Source organism: Rattus norvegicus, chromosome 14, assembly GCF_021556685.1.
Source record: "Rattus norvegicus strain SHRSP/BbbUtx chromosome 14, alternate assembly SHRSP_T2T, whole genome shotgun sequence".
Classification (NCBI taxonomy): Eukaryota; Metazoa; Chordata; class Mammalia; order Rodentia; family Muridae; genus Rattus; species Rattus norvegicus.
Window position 1 is genome coordinate 31,871,855 of NC_141547.1, and position 20,079 is coordinate 31,891,933.

A 20,079-nucleotide genomic window follows, 5' to 3' on the forward strand; every position below is an offset into this window, starting at 1 on the left:
GGATCTCTGGGGATTGACGGCCAGCCGTGCTAGGCTAATAGCGAGCTCCAGAACAAAAGAAGCAGACAGCACTCCTGAGGATGAGATCCGAGGTTATCTTCTGGTCTGCACATGTGTATATGTCCATGTGTGCATGCACACACCATTACTCTCCACACACATGCATCCAAAAGAACCACCAAAGTGGTGTCTGTCCTGTACCCTCTCCTAAGAGCCTAGCAAATAATTCAGTGAATTATGAATACCAGCATTTTAATCTAGGTGTTAATTAATAGCAAATATAGACAATACAAACTCCCGCATCCCCATCCTGGCATTCCCTTACACTGGGGCATCGAGCCTTCCCAGGACCAAGGCCCCTCCTCCCATTGATGTCCAACAAGGCCATCCTCTGCTACGTATGTGGCTGGAGCTATGGGTTACTCCATGTGTACTCTTTGGTTGGTGGTTTAGTCCCTGGGAGATCTGGGGGATCTGGTTGGTTGATATTGTTGACCTTCCTAAGGGTTGAAAACCCTTTCAGCTACTTCAGTCCTTTCTCTAACTCCTCCATTGGGGATCCCGTTCTCTGTCCAATGGTTGGCTGTGAGCATTCAGCTCTGTATTTGTCAGACTCTGGCAGAGCCTCTCAGGTGACAGCTACATCAGGCTTCTGTCAGCATGCACTTCTTGGCATCTACAATAATATCTGGGTTTGGTGTCTGAATATGGGATGGATCTCTGGTGGGACAGGCTCTGAATGGCCTTTCCTTTAGTCTCTGCTCCACCCTTTGTCCCTGTAATTCCTCCTGTGAGTATTTTGTTCCCCCTTCTAAGGAGGACTGAAATGTCCACACTTTGGTCTTCCTTCTTGAGCTTCACATGATCTATGAATTGTATCTTGGTATTCCAAGCTTTTGAGCTAATACCCATTTATCAGTGTGTGCATATCATGTGTATTTTTCTGTGATTGGGTTACCTCACTCAGGATGATATTTTCTAATTCCATCAATTTGTCTAAGAATTTCATGAAGTCATTGTAATAGCTGAGTAGTACTCCATTGTGTAGATGTACTACATTTTCTGTATCCATTCCTCTGTTGAAGGGCATCTGGGTTCTTTCCAGCTTCTGGCTATTATAAATAAGGCTGCTATGAACATAGTGGAGCACGTGTCTTTGTTGTATGTTGGAGCATCTTTGGGTATATGCCCAAGAGCAGAATAGCTGGGTCCTCAGGTAGTTCAATGTCCAATTTTCTGAGGAACCTCCAGACTGATTTCCAGAGTGGTTGTACCAGTCTGCAATCCCACCAACAATGGAGGAGTGTTCCTCTTTCTCCACATCCTCGCCAGCATCTGCTGTCACCTGAGTTTTTTTATCTTAGCCATTCTGAATTCTGTGAAATGGAATATCAGGGTTGTTTTGATTTGCATTTCCCTGATTACTAAGGATGTTCAACATTTCTTTAGGTGCTTCCCAGTCATTAGGTATTCCTCAGTTGAAAATTCTTTGCTTAGCTCTGTACCCCATTTTTAATAGGGTTATTTGGTTCTCTGGAATCTACCTTCTTGAGTTCTTTGTATATATTGGATATTAGCCCTCTATCGGAAGTAGGATTGGTAAAGATCTTTTCCCAATCTACTGGTTGCCATTTTGTCCTATTGACAGTGTCTTTTGCCTTACAGAAGCGTTGCAACTTTATGAGGTCCCATTTGTTGATTCTTGATGTTAGAGCATAAGCTATTGGTATTCTGTTCAGGAAATTTTCCCCAGTGCCCATGTATTTGAGGCTCTCCCCCACTTTCTCTTCTATTAGTTTCAATGTATCTGGTTTTATGTGGAGGTCCTTGATCCACCTGGACTTGAGCTGTGCTCCAGGAGATAAGAAAGGGTCAATTTGCATTCTTCTACATGCTGATTTCCAGTTGAACCAGCAACATTTGTTTAAAATGCTATGTTTTTTTCTATTGGATGGTTTTAGCTCCTGGTCAAAGATCAAGTGACCATAGGTGTGTGGGTTCATTTCTGGGTCTTCAGTTCTGTTCCACTGATCTATCTGTCTGTCTCTGTACCAATACCATGCAGTTTTTATCACTACTGCTCATAATACTGCTTGAGGTCGGGGATGGGGATTCCCCCAGAAGTTCTTTTATTGTTGAGGATCGCTTTTTGCTATTCTGGGTTTTTTGTTATTCCAAATAAATTTGCAAACTGCTCTTTCTAACTCTATGATATTCCAACACTTCAATGGGGGTGCACTGAATAACAAATGACACTTGATAAAATAACCATATACCCACAGGCCAAAGAATGAAGTCAGAGTCTTACCGTTAACCACAGGAAAACACACCAACCCCAAGTGGGTTTCACGCTTCAACATGACCGCTCTGAAGTGTGCAGAAGAAAGTATGAGCACTGATTTTTATAAGTACAGATAAGGTGGTGGATTTTCTTTTTTCAGGATGGGGTTTCTTTGTGTAGCCCTGGCTGCCCTTGAACTCTCTCTGTAGACCAGGCTGGCCTACAAACTCAGGGACCTGCCTGCCACTCCCTCCCGATGCTGGAATTAAAGACGTGCACCACCAGCATCCGGCAAGATAATGGTTTTCTAATAGGACTGAGATGGAAACATAAAAAAAAAAATCAATGGAACTGTGTAACGGTAACACTTTGGTGGCCCAGAGTTTAAGTTCAAATGAGATGACAGCTCACAAAGTGCTTGCAAGTCTCTCTCTGTGATGGACTTGGATCTATGAAGCATGAAGAGTTCTCCACTCAGTAATGAAAAGTCAATGTAAAAGCAGGCAATGGATCTGGGCAGGACATTTTCCAAACGTATACAGGTAGCCAGAAAATCCATCACAAGACACTCACGACATCAGTCATTGGGAAAATGCAAATTAAACTAGCAGTGAGAACTGGGCATTGTATGGTTCCAGGCTAGCCTCAGCAGCATGCCAAGTTTGAGGCTAGCCCCTATCTCAAGCTAGCAAGCAAACAAGCCATCACACTGTGGTATTACCACAGGCTTGCCAGCATGCTTAGAATGAAAATGATGGATAGAGTTGGGGGTGACAGAGTAGTGTGGTACTTTTGTGGTATGCATGAGGCCCTGGGGATCATGCCCAGTGCTGAAAAAAGAAGAGAGATTATAAAAGTTGGATAAACTGGAGCTCGAATGTACTGTAGGTAAGCATGCAAGATTACATAGCCACTTTGGGAAAATGGGTTGGCAATTTCTCCTATTTTTGCTCTTTTTTTGTCTTTGCTTATTTGTGGTGGTACTGGGAATTGAACCCAGGACCTCGTATACACTAGGCAAGTGCTCTAGCACTGAGCTATACACCCAGGGATGTCTCGCAATATTAAACACAGAGGTTCCAAATGACGCAGCAGTTCTATCCCTAAATGTAGGTCCAGGGATTGAAAAAAAACGGTACTACATAATACTTTGTTCCAGAATGTTCGGAACAGAATTTATAATTGTTTTGGACTGACAACGGAGCTGGCGACATGGCTCAGCAGTTAAAAGACTTTGACACGGAGATGGATGAGTTCTCCTCAGTTCCCGGAACCCACAGAGTGGATCAACCACGACAAGTTGTCCTCTGTCCTTTGCACAGTGACATGTGCGTCCACACCCTTACACAAAATAAATAAATACAGAGATGAGAAAACAACTTATGTTCCCTAACTGATAAACAGATAAATATGTGTGCCCTCCCAACGTGATCGAATTTTATTCTGAGATGAAAATGAAGAAAAGCCCACACTGTCTACAACACACGTAAGATGCTTAGTAAAAGAAACCAGTAATCATAAAGGGCCTCGTATCGATACACCGCAGTAGCTTCATATGTCTATGCGTGTCCAGTATATGTAAATCTATCAAGATCAAGTTTGTCAAGGGTTAGGGAGAGGGAGCAACAAGGAATGGAGATTACCGGCTTCATTTTCAAATCAGTAACTGGTTATCCGTATGTATTAGAAAAAAACAATAAATCTTGTGCTTTAAATGAGTGAGTTTTTTGGTGTGTGAATTATATCACCATAAAACTTTGTTAAAGGAAAAAAGTTGGAAATATAGATAGAACGAAAGCTAATAATTCTTTTAACAAGCTAGGAAGCAACGGCGTGGTAGGGATTAAGACCCGTTTCTAGGCCCTGTCTTCATGGCAGACCTACTTCTAGGCTCTGTGACTTCGACTGAATTCCTCCCTGCTGACTGGGAGAGGGTGCAACCATGGTATGTGCTACAACAGAGCACAAAGCTGTGTGCTCTTTCAACCACTTGAGGCTTTATGCACATTTTCACGGCACACGGGGAGCCATGCACAGAGTGTGAGCTTTCGCAGCTCTGGTGATGAAACTCAAGTCACCGCTTAGATTTTACCTGGACCTAATACTCCAACCCGGAACTTCTGTAAGAATAAAAGGAAAAGCGCATTCGAGACACATCTAAAATCCCAGCACTTGAAAGGCTGCTGCAAAACTGAGAGGTGGGTCAGCCTGGGCTACACAAGGAGACTGTCAAAAGAGGGAGAGATAGGGGAGGCGGGGGGAGGGCAGGGGCAGGAACCTCTAGTTACTCAATGGAATTATTAACATTCCCGTATTTCAAGGAGAAGGAAAAGTAAAATTTCCCTTTAACAAGATAAGCATAACTTCAGATGGAGGAGCAAAGACTGGACACAGACATTCATTCCTGTCAGTCACCATAGGAACCAATGATCTTCTGCTCTTGAAATACGAAAGCCATCTTTCTGAAGGGATGCTAGGTGCTTCGGGTGCCTACCACTGTGATCAGTGCCTTTCTTGTAAGGACTCGATTTTCTCTTGTCCTGAGCTATCATAGGCTTACCTTAGCATGAGAATGCTAGGAGAACACAATCCGTACTCCCAAAGAAGCAAGGTCCTTGATTCTTGGAGGCCCTCAGTGCCAACAGTGCACTGTGTGAGCTATTTTGATTCAGGCAGTATTAAGACAAGGGTCCAGTTTCCAAGGCCACACAAGATCTGACAAGGTAATAATGACAGCAAAGAGAAGACAGGCCTAGCCAGACACAAGACACAGACTGAACATCTGTCAGGTAAGGACAGAGATCCTTTACCTCCCAAGTCACCTGTCTGAGACCCCTAGGCTACAACATCATTCAGAGTTAACCAGCAGATACTGCTTGACCAGAAAAGACGGAGAGGCATAGTGTTCATGAGGAGGAGATGGGCTAGAAGTGCCTTAATTTTCCTTCCCAACTGTTACCTGGATGCAGCCGAGGCCTCCACATGTGTCCTGAAAATCAAGCCAGGGGAGTGCAGAGGGGAAGAGAACGGCAGATACTTGGTTCCATATACACATACACGTACACATACATATAGTCAGTTTTTCCTTGACCCCTGGCTTCTCCCCTCCCTCCTTTCCCCTCTCTTCTCTCTTCTCTCTATCCCTCCCATCTCTAATTATAACTCCTCGTTTGATGTGATCTATTTTCTCTTTGGGAATAGGGAGAAGTGTTGGAGACATCTTTATTCTCCTCAGTGTGTTCTGGCCCTTTCTACCGCCCGTACCCAGCAGGATGAAGGGGCTTCCTTGTCCTTTCCTCCCCTGACATGAAATGATCTCCAGTGAAGTCACCTGAGGTTAGCATTGAGAAGCTTGCCCTAAATCTACTTTGTACTCTTGTGACGGCATTTGACCCAAGGCAGTCTCCATACAGAACCGCACTCATATGTATGTGTGAATATATCTTCACCCCCACACACAAAATTTATAACCTAAACTAACACTATATCCTTGTAACCAAGCAACTGAGACTTAGCCAATCATAGCAATGGAGCATCCAGCTGCCAAGTTATGACCAAATAAGGCAAATGCCCACTGCTGCCCACGAGGTTGCTTTTGTGTATGTTGTTTCATTTTCTCTGGCTGTAAATACAACCTGCACTTTGTTAGAGAGGGGCGCTCAGAACCTTCTCCAGTCTGAGGTAATTTCCAGTTCTACAACCTTTGTTCTTCTTTAATAAGTTTTGTTAAAATCAACCTCAGGTCCTTTTCAATAGAAAAGAATAAACACACAGTACCTTAAAAGAAGGTTAACTCAGCAAACACACCACACACACCACACACCACATGAATACAGACAGACAGACACACACACGCATACACACACACATCACAGACCACACACACGCACACACACACACACATCACAGACCACACACACGCACACACACACACATCACAGACTACACACACACACACACACCACATGCTTACACATACACACACCCACATACACATCAACATACAACACATACACACACAGAGACCACATATACACAGACCACACACACATATCACATGCTTACATATACACACACCCACATACACATCAACACACAACACACACACACACAGAGACCACATATACACACATCACATACTTACACATACACACACCTACATACACATCAACACACAACACACACACACACAGACCACATATACACACATCACATACTTACACATACACACACCCACATACACATCAACACACACACGCACACACACACACACACACACACACACACACACACACACACTTACATACTCTGAGCATGGCTCAGTGCTTTCTCCCAGATCTGTACCAGAATGAGCTCACCAGCTGGTCTTCCTAAGACCACCACACGCGCTCAGCATTAGCACAAACGAGAGCCCAGGACAGGCCTCACAGGAGTTTTGTCTCTAGACACTCTCTGCAAGGATGTATCCATTCTTCCTTGTCCTGCCATAACAAAGGACCACAGCCTTGTGCATCAAAAGAACACATTTATTCCTCACACTTCTGAGGTGGATGTGAAACAGGGCCACATCTCCAGAACTCTTACGACAGCCCTTCCTTTTGGCTTGGAGCAGCATCAACTCCTGTATATCACCACAAAGGCTTCTGTGTGTGCCTTTCTGGTCTCTTCTTCTATGAAGACACTAGCCTTTGGATCTAAGGCTAAACCAAAGTACAAGATAATCTCCGGGTTGGGGATTTAGCTCAGTGGTAGAGTGCTTGCCTAGCAAGCGCAAGGCCCTGGGTTCAATCCCCAGCTCCGAAAAACAGAAAAAAAAAAAAAGATAATCTCCAAGATCCTTACCTAAGCACCTACTTGAGCTTCTTTACCTTTGCTGGGATAAAACACTGATAAATGCAACTGAAGGTAATGGGTTTATTTTGGTGCATAGATCAGAGTAGCCCATCACAGAAGGAAGTAAAGGTATCAGGAACTTGTTACATCATAGTCACAAACAGGAAACAGAGAGGGACCAACAATGCTTCAACTTCCTCCCTAGATTTTATGCAGTCCATGATCCTCACTGTAATGGGAATGGTGCCACCCACAGGGGACACCTCAACTAAAGCAATCAAGGCAATTCCCCAAAGGCATGCCCAGAAGCCCTTCTCCCAGGTGATTCTAGATTTTGCTACATCAACAACTAACACTGACCATCACGAATCCCCCCCTTCTCAACTTCACACACAAACACATCATTCTGAAACTACAATATTCTGCCTTTTGTCCCTTTACTCTTTAACAATTCCAACACCTTAAAAGTTCAAAGTCAACTGTGAGCTACTACAAATAAACACGTTGCACACTACTTCCATAAAATGGCGCAAAATAAACTATCCAATGAGTGAAGAGTAGAGATGCAGTAGAGAAAGGTAGGATGGAAATCAGACCAAAAGTAGACAGAGAAAGAAAACCCTGGCATTCCTTGTCCAGCATCCAGGGCTTACAATGTAATTAACTGGGTTCTGAAGGGCGTGAGCAGCCCACACACCCAGGTCTTCTACCCACGGCACTCATAACCTCTCTCTTGGGCTGGCTTCACTTCCTGCCCACAGTTCTTTATTGGATATGTCTTGGCACCTCTGACACCCTGGAGTCTCTGGTGCTACTGTAGTTTCACCTACAATTTCATGTAATGACTCTCAAAGCCTCCCTGTAGGGTCTCAAACCCTGCCACAGAGTCTCGACTAAGCTGCTCTCTGGGACCCACACCAGCTCTAACCTTCACTCCTTCACTCCTTCACTCCAAACCAGCAGCACATAGACAATGCTGTGGAGTTCTGTCACCAGCTCAGGATGGAACCCTTGGAGCATAGCTGTACCAGGGTCTGTGTGGGGACCATCTTAGGCAGTGACTTTCAAAGAACAGAGATCCCTGCTGCCTTAGGCCTTCCTTTAAATAAACTTCAATCTTCACAAGATAGAGCCTGTGATGGATGAAGTTTTGCCCTGAGGACACATCTGCAGTCATCCTGATGCAATGCAGGGCCTCTCCCTCCAGTGTGGCTAATTTCTTTAACAATCTCAGCTGTCTTCACATCAACTTGAATGTTCTCTTGTCTGGAAATTTCCTCTTCCAAACAAATTTGTTGGTCGAATTTAAATTCAACCTCATTCAAGTTCTCAGGACACAGGCAAAAATAATGTCATATTCTTAACCAGATATCCCCTTCACGGTTCCTATGCCCATTCCTGGTGGAGTTCTTTGGTTTGTTTTTTCTATAAGACTTATTAAATTTACTTATATGAGTACACTGTAGCTATCTTCAGACACACCAGAAAAGGGCATTGGATCCCATTACAGATGGTTGTGAGACACCATGTGGTTGCTGGGAGTTGAACTCAGGACCTTTAGAAGAGCAGTCAGTGCTCTTGGCCGATGAGCCATCTCTCCAGTCCCTCTGAAACGTCATGAGCTAGGCCTCCACTGCCCATGTTCCCCTCAGTAGTCATGTCTTCCAGGCTCCCATCAGAATGACCCCTGATGTTCTGCTTCTAGCATACTATGACTTTTCTAACCCAAAGTTCCAAATTCTTCCACATTCCAAGCAGAAAATAGTTCTAAAGGTTCAAGGACCACATGGGTCAAGTTCATCAGGAAAACAGCCCCACTTCTCAGGGCTGGCTTCTGAGTTTCTTTTGTTGTTGCTGAGATAAAATATCCTGACAAAAGCAACCTGGGAGAGAACGGTTCTGTTGTGACTTACAGTCCACCACAACAGGGAGCTGCAGCAGGAGGGGCCTGAGGAAGCTGGTCACATAGCATCCACAGTCAAAAAGCAGAAAGTGACAAATTCAAGGTTCCATTTTCTATCCCCTCCAGGGAATGGTGCCACACACAGAGGGTAAGTCTTCCCACCTCAATGAACTCGATTGAGGTAATCCTCACAGACAAGCCCACATGCCCTTCCCCAGGTGACTCCAGATTCTGTGAAACTGACAACAGACCATGTCAACACTTCCACAAAACCTCTAGTTGTAAATAGAGCCCAGATTCCAAAGTCCCAGGTAGATGCGAGTTTTTTGAGGACCACTATTCAACCCTCTATGGTATTTTAGGCTGCACTCAGCCAAACTCTTGGTGGCTTCTTCAAAACAAAACAAAACACCCAGGTCTTCAACAACTGAGTCACCACCATTGTTCCCTTCCGTGCCTCCTCCCCACATCTGAGGAACAAAGTTTGCAAAGTTGCTTTTAGATTGGCTCTAGACCTTAAACCATGATGGAAAGTTCCTCATCTAGAATCATAGAGCTTTGATGTGTAGGTAACGATGCTCAGAAAAAAAAGTAGAAGCAAAAACACAGTTGCCATATTTCTTTTCCGTGCACACACAGCCTAATTCCAGTAGTCACAAGGCTGGGAAAGAGGGATCTTGTTTTCCGAGCTAGCATGGGCTACATAGTGAGGCTCTGTCTTGAAACGACCTCCACTACCACCATCACAGCATCAACTGCTAAGCGGTGCTAAGAAAGTCTATAGTTCCTCCACATGCTGAGCGGCACCCTTCAAAAGTACCTGTTCGAGTGTTATTCGAGGCAGTCAAAAAGTAGAAACAATCCAATGGAGTGTTACTTGTCCATGAAAGAAGAGTAAATCTCTCACACATACTACGGCATGGATGAAGCTTGACACCTTTAAGCTACAGGAAGCCAGTCAGGGACTAAAGGACACATGCTGTACAGTTTCAATTATACAGGGTTTGGAATTCTAGAACAGGGAGGTTGCTGGGGTGGGATCAGTAGTACTGGGGAGTCTCGTTGTTCAATGAATGAGTTCCAAGATAGCATGTGCTGGGATGACAGAGGGTTCTGGTGAGGGACAGAAGTGACTATACAACACTTGAAGTGTGTCTAATACCACTGCGCTGTGCATCTAAAAATAGGTATAGTGGTAAACTGTATGTCAGGGATAAGTTTGTTACAGCTGTAATTAACAACAACAACAACAACAACAACAACAATAATGATAATACAACTAATCCTACCTGGCCATGAGCCTGGCAGTCAAGTCAGGACAGCACCCACTCAGTCTGACGATGACACTGTGGCCTAAGCCATATCCCACCGAGCTTGTAGGAAGGACTGAGGAGCCAGGACTCATTCACCAGTAGAAGAAGCACAAGGATTAGACCAAGGCACCTCCAGGGACCTCAACCACCTAGCAAGTCGCTAGAGAAGGACGGTGAGAAAGCACCAGCCCTCCGTGTGATCACAATGGGCGGTGTAAGCAGGCTCCGCTCCGGAAGCCTGTGTCTTCCCAAGGATCCGAGTTCTCTCCTCTTGTGCCTGGATTATCTCCCTCATCTGTCGCCCAGCAGATATCTGGTCATCCTGATTTGGGTACCAACCACAGATGACTTCAGGCATCACAAACAGCTGGGACTAGTCTGTGCCCAGACGAGAGACCGCAGAAGAGTACTGTGTTTGGGGGTGGGGCAAGAAGCCAGATGGGGAACTAGTAGAAAATGGAAAGGTTAAGAGAGGCTTGAGGCAGCTCTTAAAAATGTGTGAGTATTGGCTGGGTGTGGTGGTACACACTTTTAATCCTAGCACTCAGGAGGCAGAGACAGACAGTTCTCTGTGAGTTCGAGGCCAGCCTGGTCTACAGTTACATGGATGTTTCCTTGTCTCAATACAAGCAAAGCAAACAAACAAACAAACAAGGTGTGAATGAATGAACAGAAAAGATGAATGGTATCTCCAAGAGGAAGTATGTGCCTCCCCATGTGTGCGTTTGAGTGTGTATATGTGTGTATTGTATATGTGTGTATGCATGTCTCTGTGTGTAGTGTGTGTATGCACATGTCTCTGTGTATAGTGTGTATGTATGTGCTTATGTATGTGTATGTGCATGTCTCTGTGTGTAGTGTGTGTGTATGCACATGTCTCTGTGTATAGTGTGTATGTATGTGCTTATGTATGTGTATGTGCATGTCTCTGTGTGTAGTGTTTGTGTGTGTATTTATATGTGTGTATGCGTGTCTGTGTTTAGTGTGTGTGTATGTACATGTCTATGCGTATAGTGTATATATGTGTGTGTTTATATGTGTGTATGTACATGTCTCTGTGTGCAGTGTATGTGTACATGTGTATGTGCATGTCTCTGTGTGTAGTGTTTGTGTGTGTATTTATATGTGTTTATGCATGTCTATGTTTAGTGTGTGTGTATGTGTATGTACATGTCTATGCGTATAGTGTATATATGTGTGTGTTTATATGTGTTTATGTACATGTCTCTGTGTGCAGTGTATGTGTACATGTGTACATTCATGTCTCTGTGTAATGTCTGTACATGTGTACATGCATGTCTCTGTGTGCTAGTATCTGTACATGTGTACATGCATGTCTCTGTGTGTAGTGTCTATACATGTGTACACTCATGTTTTTGTGTGTAGTGTCTGTGCATGTGTACACTCATGTCTCTATGTAGTGTGTGTACATGTGTACATGCATGTTTCTGTGTGTAGTGTCTGTACATGTGTACATTCATGTCTCTGTGTGTAGTGTGTGTGTACATGTATACACTCATGTCTCTGTGTGTAGTGTGTGTGTGTGTACATGTGTACATGCATGTCTCTGTGTGTAGTGTATATTACACTGATAAAGGACAACTATGGATATTTGTACTAAGGAAGAAAAGAACTGATGAGAAGTGAGCAGAGTCTAAGAACAAAGTCCCTGACACTCAGCAATAGAGCACTTACCCTAGGTTAATCCTCAGTTAAAAAAACAAAACAAAACAAACAAAAAACAGTCAGCCTACACTCCTGCACTCAGAAAGCTGAAGCAGGAGGATTCCTGTGAGTTCAAGACCAGCCTGGAGCCTTTCTTCCAACAAACAAGAGCTGGAGTTGCTGAGTGGAAGGAAGTAAAGAGAGGAAGAGGGTAACCAGGTGCTGGACTTCGGAAGTACGTGGACTTCTGAGGAGGCGAAGATGATGATGGTGGTGGAAGAGGAAGAGGAGGAGGAAGAGGAAGGCCCTAAGTGAGATAAAGCCATGGGGAAAGTGTGCTGCTCAGTCCCCAAGGCGACAAAGAGCCACAGAAAAACTAAGATTCTGGGGTAACATTTGAGGTTTAGGAAGAGAAACAAGTTCCTGCTGGACTTCCCGAAAAGCAAGAGGCCAGGTCACTCAGAATGAAGGCAGTGTCGAAGTGGGTGAAAAGGCTTTGCAAACGTTGGTAAGGAGTCAAGGACAGGAAAAGTACACATCAATGTAACTGGAAAACTCTACCACATGTGTAGACTATGTGTCTGACTTCCTCTTCTTTTAATCTCATAACGGGTTTTTAAACTTTACATTCACAATTTTTAGTGAGTATACCATTGAAACTCCTTTGTCCTTACAATTGACAGTGGACTCTGAACACAACTGCAGTTCAGCAGTGAAGAGAGCTGAAACCTGAAATGCACCCCTGAGTCTGCTAGCCTGGGGCTTGGGATGGTGTTCTCAAAGGCGGGGGCTCCTGCTGCTGCTGCTGGTGGTGGTGGTGGTGGTGGTGATGGTGGTGGTGGTGGTGGTGGTGGTGATGGTGGTGGTGGTGGCGGCGGTGGCGATGATGATGATGATGGTGATGATGATGATGGTGGTGATGATGATGGTGGTGGTGGTGATGATGATGGTGGTGGTGGTGGTGGTGGTGGCAGCGATGATGATGATGGTGATGATGATGATGGTGGTGGTGGTGATGATGATGGTGATGATGATGAGTACTGCCAGGCTAACCCATCAGGCCTGCTCCAAGGACAGGGTGGGTGAAACAGGAAAGTCTGTAGGCAGTACTCTAGTTATAGCCCAGCCTATTACCCTCTGGTGGTTTGAAGAAGAATGGCAGTTATAGGCTCACATATGTAAACACTTGGTCCCCAGTTGTTGGAACTGTTTGGGAAGGATTAGGAGGTGTGGTCTTGTAAGAGGAGGTGTGTCACCAGAGGCAGGCTCTGAGTTCCAAAAGACCACACCATTCCCAGTTAGTCGTCTCTTGCTTGCGGATTGAGACTTAAGCTCTGAGCTACTGCTTCAGCGCCATGCTTCCCTCCTGCGATGGTCATGGCTCTAACTCTCTGAATCTGTAGGTCCAAATAAACTCTCCCTCCTGTAAGTTGATTTGGTCCTGGTGTCTTCTTGCGGCAATAGGAATGTAATTAAGACAGCTCCTTCCAGTATACCCAGTAAGCTTCACTTAGCTCAGGGGTGGAGCACAGGAAACCCTGCTTCAATCCCCAGCACGAAGGGAAAAGGGGTTTCTAATAAAGCTTCACAAAGGTTTATCACTAAGAAAGTAATGGGGTTGGAAGAGAGCTTGTCAGAGAGGGAGGCTGTGGTCTACAGAGTTGTATGCAGGAAAGCCACAGTATACCGACCAACCGTGGAAGACACCATGCTGTGCTCGCTACTTTTTGTCAACTTGACCGAGGCTAGGATCTCTAGGGGAAAAGGAACATCTATTGAGGAAGCGCCTCCATCAGACTGGCCTGCGGGCATGTCTGTGGTGCATCTTCTATTGATGGTTGATGTGGGAGGGCCCAGCCCACTGTGGGTGGTGTCATCCCTAGGAAGTACTCTTGGGTCCTATAAGGAAACCATAGGGAGTAAGCGAGTGAGAGCTGCTCCTCCACGGTCTCTCCAGGACTAACTCTGACATGGAAGCCAAGTAAACCCGTTCTTTCCCCAATTTGCTTTGGGTCCCAGTGTCTATCACAGCAATAGAAGCAAATAGACCTGAGGTCATGAATCCTAGGACTTCATCCCTTGATCCTGAATCCTGGTTGTACAACATCCTCTCTCCTCTTTAACGCCAAGATATCCATAAGTGTTTCATGAAATAAGCTCTATTGAGTCCAGGGTTTGGAAAAGTCCAGCTTAGCAAAAAAACCCACCAAGTCCTTCTTTCTTTCTTCTCTCACTGCAGTGATGGAGAAAGCTATGGGATTTATGCTGAAGCGTCAGGAGCTCAGGGATGAATATTTGCTCTTATGCATTCACAGGTCAGAAAGCACCGAGTGCCTTTGACCTGAGGCGAGGTGCTGAGACACTTTCACACTGAAATGGTATTTGGTGCAGCAAAACGAAAATGCCTGCAGAGGAAACACATGTCTCCTCATTGCCTTTCAAAGGTACAAGGGTTTTCTAACCAACCAAATACAAATACTATAGTTTGTGAAAATACCAGTCAGTTAGGCATACATTTTAGGCGGCATAAACACAGAGCCAGGCAGGCTCCAGAAGTTGAGCTGAGGGATTCGGTGCGTCCCTGCATGTCCAAGACCCTGGATTCCATGCCCAGCACTCAAAAGCGAGTTGCACGCATATGCACACACATAGATACTTATCCGAACACACTTGTTTCAAAATTCCAGTAACCAGGAGATTGTTATGGCACAGTGGTTTTGTGATTTCATTTCCCTCAAAGGAAAGTTTGGCTGTAACCAAGAACCACTCTAGTTCACTTAGAAGAAAACAAAAGCAGGGGCTGGAGAGGCAGCTCGGCAATTAAGGACACTGACTGCTCTTCCAGAGGATTTGGTTCCCAGCACCCACATGGCGGCTCACAACTGTGTGTAAGTCTAGCTCTAGAAGATCTGGATGCCCTCTTCTGGACTCCATGGGCACCAGGCACACATGTGGTATACACTTACATGCAGGAAAAACAACCATACACAATTAACTAACTGATTAACTAATTATTAAAGGAAACAAACCAAAACCTATACTCCTTGAATCTATCTGGGCAACATCTGGTTTGTACTTTTTGAGACCCAAGATGCCGCCCTCGCCATGCTGTGAGCACAGAGCTGTGAATAACAGCTATGTTCCTGTTTTGGTGTCCACGTACTTCCCAGTGCTAATTCTATAGTCTACTAAGAGTTACCAAGTGCTAAAAAAGCAGCTATTTCTATGCAACCCTCTAATCACTTGAAGCTTAGAGAGCCTTCATCTCTCATCTTTCTGTCTCCACAAGGGCATATCAGAAAGCGATGCAATCTCTAAAACCGTCCATGAGCCTCATTCACTTAAAAAATTAAAATTAAAGACAAAGGACCACTTCCTTGTTTAAAAACAAGGAAGGTGTGGCTTGTTGGAGTAGGTGTGGTCCTTTTGGAGTAGACGTGGTACTGTGTATGTTGGGGTTGGGGGCTTTAAGACCCTCATCCTAGCTGCCTGGAAGTCAGTATTCTGCTAGCAGCCTTCAGATGAAGATGTAGAACTCTCAGCTCCTCCTGCACCATGCCTGACTGGATACTGCCATGTTCCTGCCTTGATCACAATGGACTGAACCTCTGAACCTGTAAGTCAGCCCCAATTAAATGTTGTCCTTTATAAGACTTGCCTTGGTCATAGTGTCTGTTCACAGCAGTAAAACCCTAACAAGATATCACTCTTGAAGACAAGTTTCTGAAGGTTCATAGAAAGAGTTCGACTAAATTCAAAGTTTCACAGATGACAGAAAAATATTCTTTGCCAGATGGAGAGAGTCAGCAAACTATACCTGGGCGCTTTCTCCCTGTTGTCCTGTGTCTAGGCTTTCAAGTGGTAGGAAGGACAGTTAAACATTTAGGCAGGGTAAACTGAGCGCCATCCATCGGCTTCGGGTTGAAATCAGTGATTCGAGTGAGAAGGCAGTGGGGAAGCTGGGATGTGGCAGTCGTGCACAGAAGCCTTTCACTGAAAGCCTCTTGGTAGCTGGAGCTGCAGCAGTTAGTCCTGACTCCAGAAGAAATAGCCTAAGTAACCCAGAGATGGTTGCCTGCTGTGCTGGTGGATAGCTTTTCTCCAGCGAGCGGGAGCTAAGGGAGCAGTAGACCTCTATCCAGTGCAAAACGGACATCAGAAAGGAAGCAGTGTGACCAGGAACAGCAGAGGATCTGTATGTGATAAGGCAAAGTCAGCCAGCTAAGAAAAAACATGAACGGAAAGAAAGTTCTGGAAGGCAACACAGGGAAACCACATCCAACACCACTAAATGTCGGATGCTATGAATGCAGGAAGCTCAGCACCTCAGGGGATGTACTCATGGCTTTGCCCCACTGACTTCCAGGAGGAACATTTGTAAACTCACAGGTAGCCTAAATCCAGGTGTGGACTCAGACACTGGGTTCATCTTGGGCACCAAAACATCAGCAATAGCCCGGGCTCCAGGAGAAGCTAAACACACGCTTACTGGTGTTATTCCACAGTCACCTCCTTTCACCTTCATAAATAAAGAGTCTAGTTTAAAAAAAAGTGTGAATTCTGTTCAGAGAATGAAAAGAAAAACAGGATGGGAGAGAGTATTTGCAAATCATCTACCTGCTGATTGGTATCTAGATTCTAGATACATAAGCCATACAACTCAGCAGCAAAGAAAAACAATGGTAGGAGAAGGAAAAGAAAGAAGAGGAGAAGGGAGGTAGGGAGGGAAGGAGGGAGGGAGGGAGGGAGGGAGGGAGGGAAAGATCTAACTTTTAAAAAATGAGCCAAAGGTTTAAACAGATATTTCTCCAATCAGGATACACTAACGGCAAACACTCCCACAATTAAAGGGATATTTAAGGTGGTTAGACTTACGGGTGTACAAATCAAAAGCAAAGATTGCAGCTCTCATTCACCAGGATGGCAAAGATGTCAAGAGACAGACAGCAAGCGTTACTGAAGATGTGGAGACTCGGGTCCTCGCCCGCTGCTATCAGGAATACACAATGATGTAGTGACCACGCGATTTATCTTGGAGAGGTCTCAGAAAGTCACAGAATTGCTGCATGGCCCAGCACTGCGCTCTTGAGTTTATCCAAAGAGTAGAAAGCAGGAAACAGCTACTGTATATCCACCATCCTGCATACCTTTAGTCACAGCGGCCAAATATCCACCAAGAGAAAAAATGTGTATGTCTTGAAGAGATAAGTGTATTTTTAATCTTATATATTCACTCAATCGTATCATATGCATTATCAAAGAAGAAAGGCCTGATACATATTCTTGCATAGACGAACCCTGAAAAGGTGTGAAATGAATAAATGAAACCCCCAGCCGCAAATGTTATACAACCCTGCAGAAAAGCAACACCCGGAATAGGCAGAGTCCTAGGAATGGCCCAGCTAGCCCAGAGGATGCCACCCAATTGCAGTAAAGACAGGAGAGAGAACGCTGAAGTAAAGTGAGGAGAGCTGACTCCTGAAACTTGTCCTGTGACCTCAACACACATGCCACCACCCCCAGAGTCCAGTCGTGGAACATGGTGTTAGGTGGTTCCTGTGTTTAATATTCTGAATGTGATAAATGCCAATGAGTCACACATTGAAAGAGGCATGGACGGCACAGACGCCAAACCCGGACACTATTGCTGATGCCAGGATATGCTGGCAGACAGGAGCCTGGTATAGCTGTCCTCTGATAGGCCCTGCCAGCACCTGACTAAGACAGATGCAGATACAACCAACCATTGGACTGAGCACGGGGACCCCAATGGAAGAGGACTGGAGGAGCTGAAGGGGTTTGCAACCCCATAGGAGGAACAACAATATCAACCAACTAGACCCCCCAGAGCTCCCAGAGACTAAACCACCAACCAAAGAGTACACATGGAGGGACCCATGGCTCCAGCTGAATATGTAGCAGAGGATGGCCTCATCTGGCATCAGTGGGAGGAGAGGCCCTTGGTCCTGTGGAGGCTTGAGGCCACAGAGAAGGGGGATGCTAGAGGGGTGAGGCAGGAGTGGGTAGGTGAACGGAGGAGCACCCTCTTAGAGGCAAAGGGGAAGGGAGAGGTTCATGGAGGGGAGACTGGAAAGGGAGATAATACTTGAAATGTAAACAACTAACATGATTAATAAAAAGGAATAAAACAAAATGTCATCTGCTATAATCTTCTAAATGATGATAAAAAAAGATAAAGCCAAATCTTTAAAAATGAAGAGAGAGAGAGAGTGTTCTGTTAAAACATTTCCCTGCAATGTGGAAATTGTTTGTTTTTTGTTTGTTGTTTTTGTTTATTTAACATTTGAAAAAAAAGCCAGAATACTAGACACTCAGAGTGATAAGCCAAGCGACTCCCAACATGGCAGTGTCAGAATGGAGCTGCCTCCCCGGGTTTCTCCTTTTCCTTTTCCTCCTTATTTTCTAGTTTTATACAAAATGACTGAGCATTCTGAGGAAGAGGGGTGCATGCTAATAGTATGATGAGAATTTGACTTTAAAATATAAATCACACTCTAACGAGGATTGTCAAAACGAGGTAATGTTGTGTGAGTATGTTGGGGGAGGGTGTGTGCTAGAAACATCATCAGTGCTAAGCCAGAGACCCAGAAGGTCCTGATCTTCACCAGAAGCAGCAGAAGTACATTTGCAAGCCTGAATGTGTAAACCACTCAGCTAACTTCTTTGTGGACAAGAAGAGTTAAATAATTCACACAGGGCCGGTTTCGCTGGCTGTGAAGTCTATCCCAGGAAACAAAGCGGCACAGCCTGGATTCTGTGCCAGCCAAGGTCAGGGATCACACCTCTACCTATGTATGCAGATCTACTGAGCCAGCTTCCCAGCACTGCAGACGCATGCACGGGAAATCAACTTAAACTAGATTGCCTGTCTCAGGAGAATGTCGTTCACCCAACCCAGTATCTCCCACTGGAAACTGGCCATGGCTTGTTTCCTTCTGCTTTGTTTGTTGATTTGGGGGCTGAGGATTGAACCAGGACCTCAGGCTAAGCACACAGTCTGCCACTGGGCCGCAGTCCCAGAACAGAACAAGGCCGCCCTCGAGCATCCCCCTCTACCTCTGTTCAGCTCCTTCACATCACCAAGAGCACTGGTGCTGAGGATAAACGTTTGTCCTCTTCAGCCACTTCACTTCAATTGAGAAGAGGCATCTACAAACTAAAAGACCTCAGGCTAGACCCAGCTTATTAACAAATCTTAAAAAAAAAATTTAAAAAGCCCATTATTGTAATGTTCTAACAGTCTCTAAAGATGTGCTCCAATTGTAATTAAGACAGGGCTGTCCCAAGGCTCCCACCTCATTTAATTTATATTAAAGTAGGCGAGCCCAGTCGTGTAGGGAACAGCCACCCTAAATCCAGCGGCAAACTACTTCGTGCCTTCCCCGGTGCATAAGCCTCGAGACTTGAGATGGCTGATGTCCCAGGGAGCCTAATGAGCAGCCCTGCTGCATTTTCTTTCCATGGTCCGAAAGAAGGCGACCTGTGTGTGGTGTGGCTATTGGAATACCCAGAAGGCTCTCTGCCCATCAGTGGCTACATGGCCGGATCTAATCAAGACAGTAAGAACATTTACTTAGAAAGGGATCGTAATCAGTAATGAAAAGACCGAACCCTCGGCTTTTTGGTTAATTAGACTTAGGGTTTTAGAATCGGAAGAGATTCCAAATGCCCTCCCGGCTTCTTCTTCTCCATTCAGACCGTCCTGGGCTAGTTTGCCTTTACAACAGGTGCCATTTTCTGCCCGACAGCACATTATAGACTGATAGGATAAATGCATCACCCATTACTGTTTATTGTCCCTCTCCTGTAACAGTATCACCACTGCCCTGCAGTCCGGTGGGCAAACGTGCACCACAGTGCTGGGCACGGAGGTAATCTCGGTCTCAGGTGTGTTACCTGCCAGCTGCCTAACTCTTGCCCCTTCCTCCTGGGATATCTGAGGCCCATGGCCATAAGTCGACATGTCCAAGGTCAAGGGCATGAGGCCAATTAGAAGCAACACGGAGCCTCAGAACTAGGCCTGCCTTCCCCCACCCATCCCTAGAAAGCCAATGTGCACTTTG

The 20,079-nt window shown here is 45.2% G+C and overlaps 1 protein-coding gene across 8 annotated transcripts in view; it reads right to left on the reverse strand.

The window, feature by feature from the left end:
• Cracd (capping protein inhibiting regulator of actin dynamics) overlaps window positions 1-20,079 on the reverse strand; it is a 235,361-nt gene that overhangs the window by 204,749 nt on the left and 10,533 nt on the right. The window contains exon 1 of one of the 8 annotated variants that reach the window (XM_087582461.1): window positions 10,307-10,529. The gene's annotated coding sequence lies outside the window, so the exon portion shown is untranslated. 8 annotated transcript variants of the gene reach the window in all.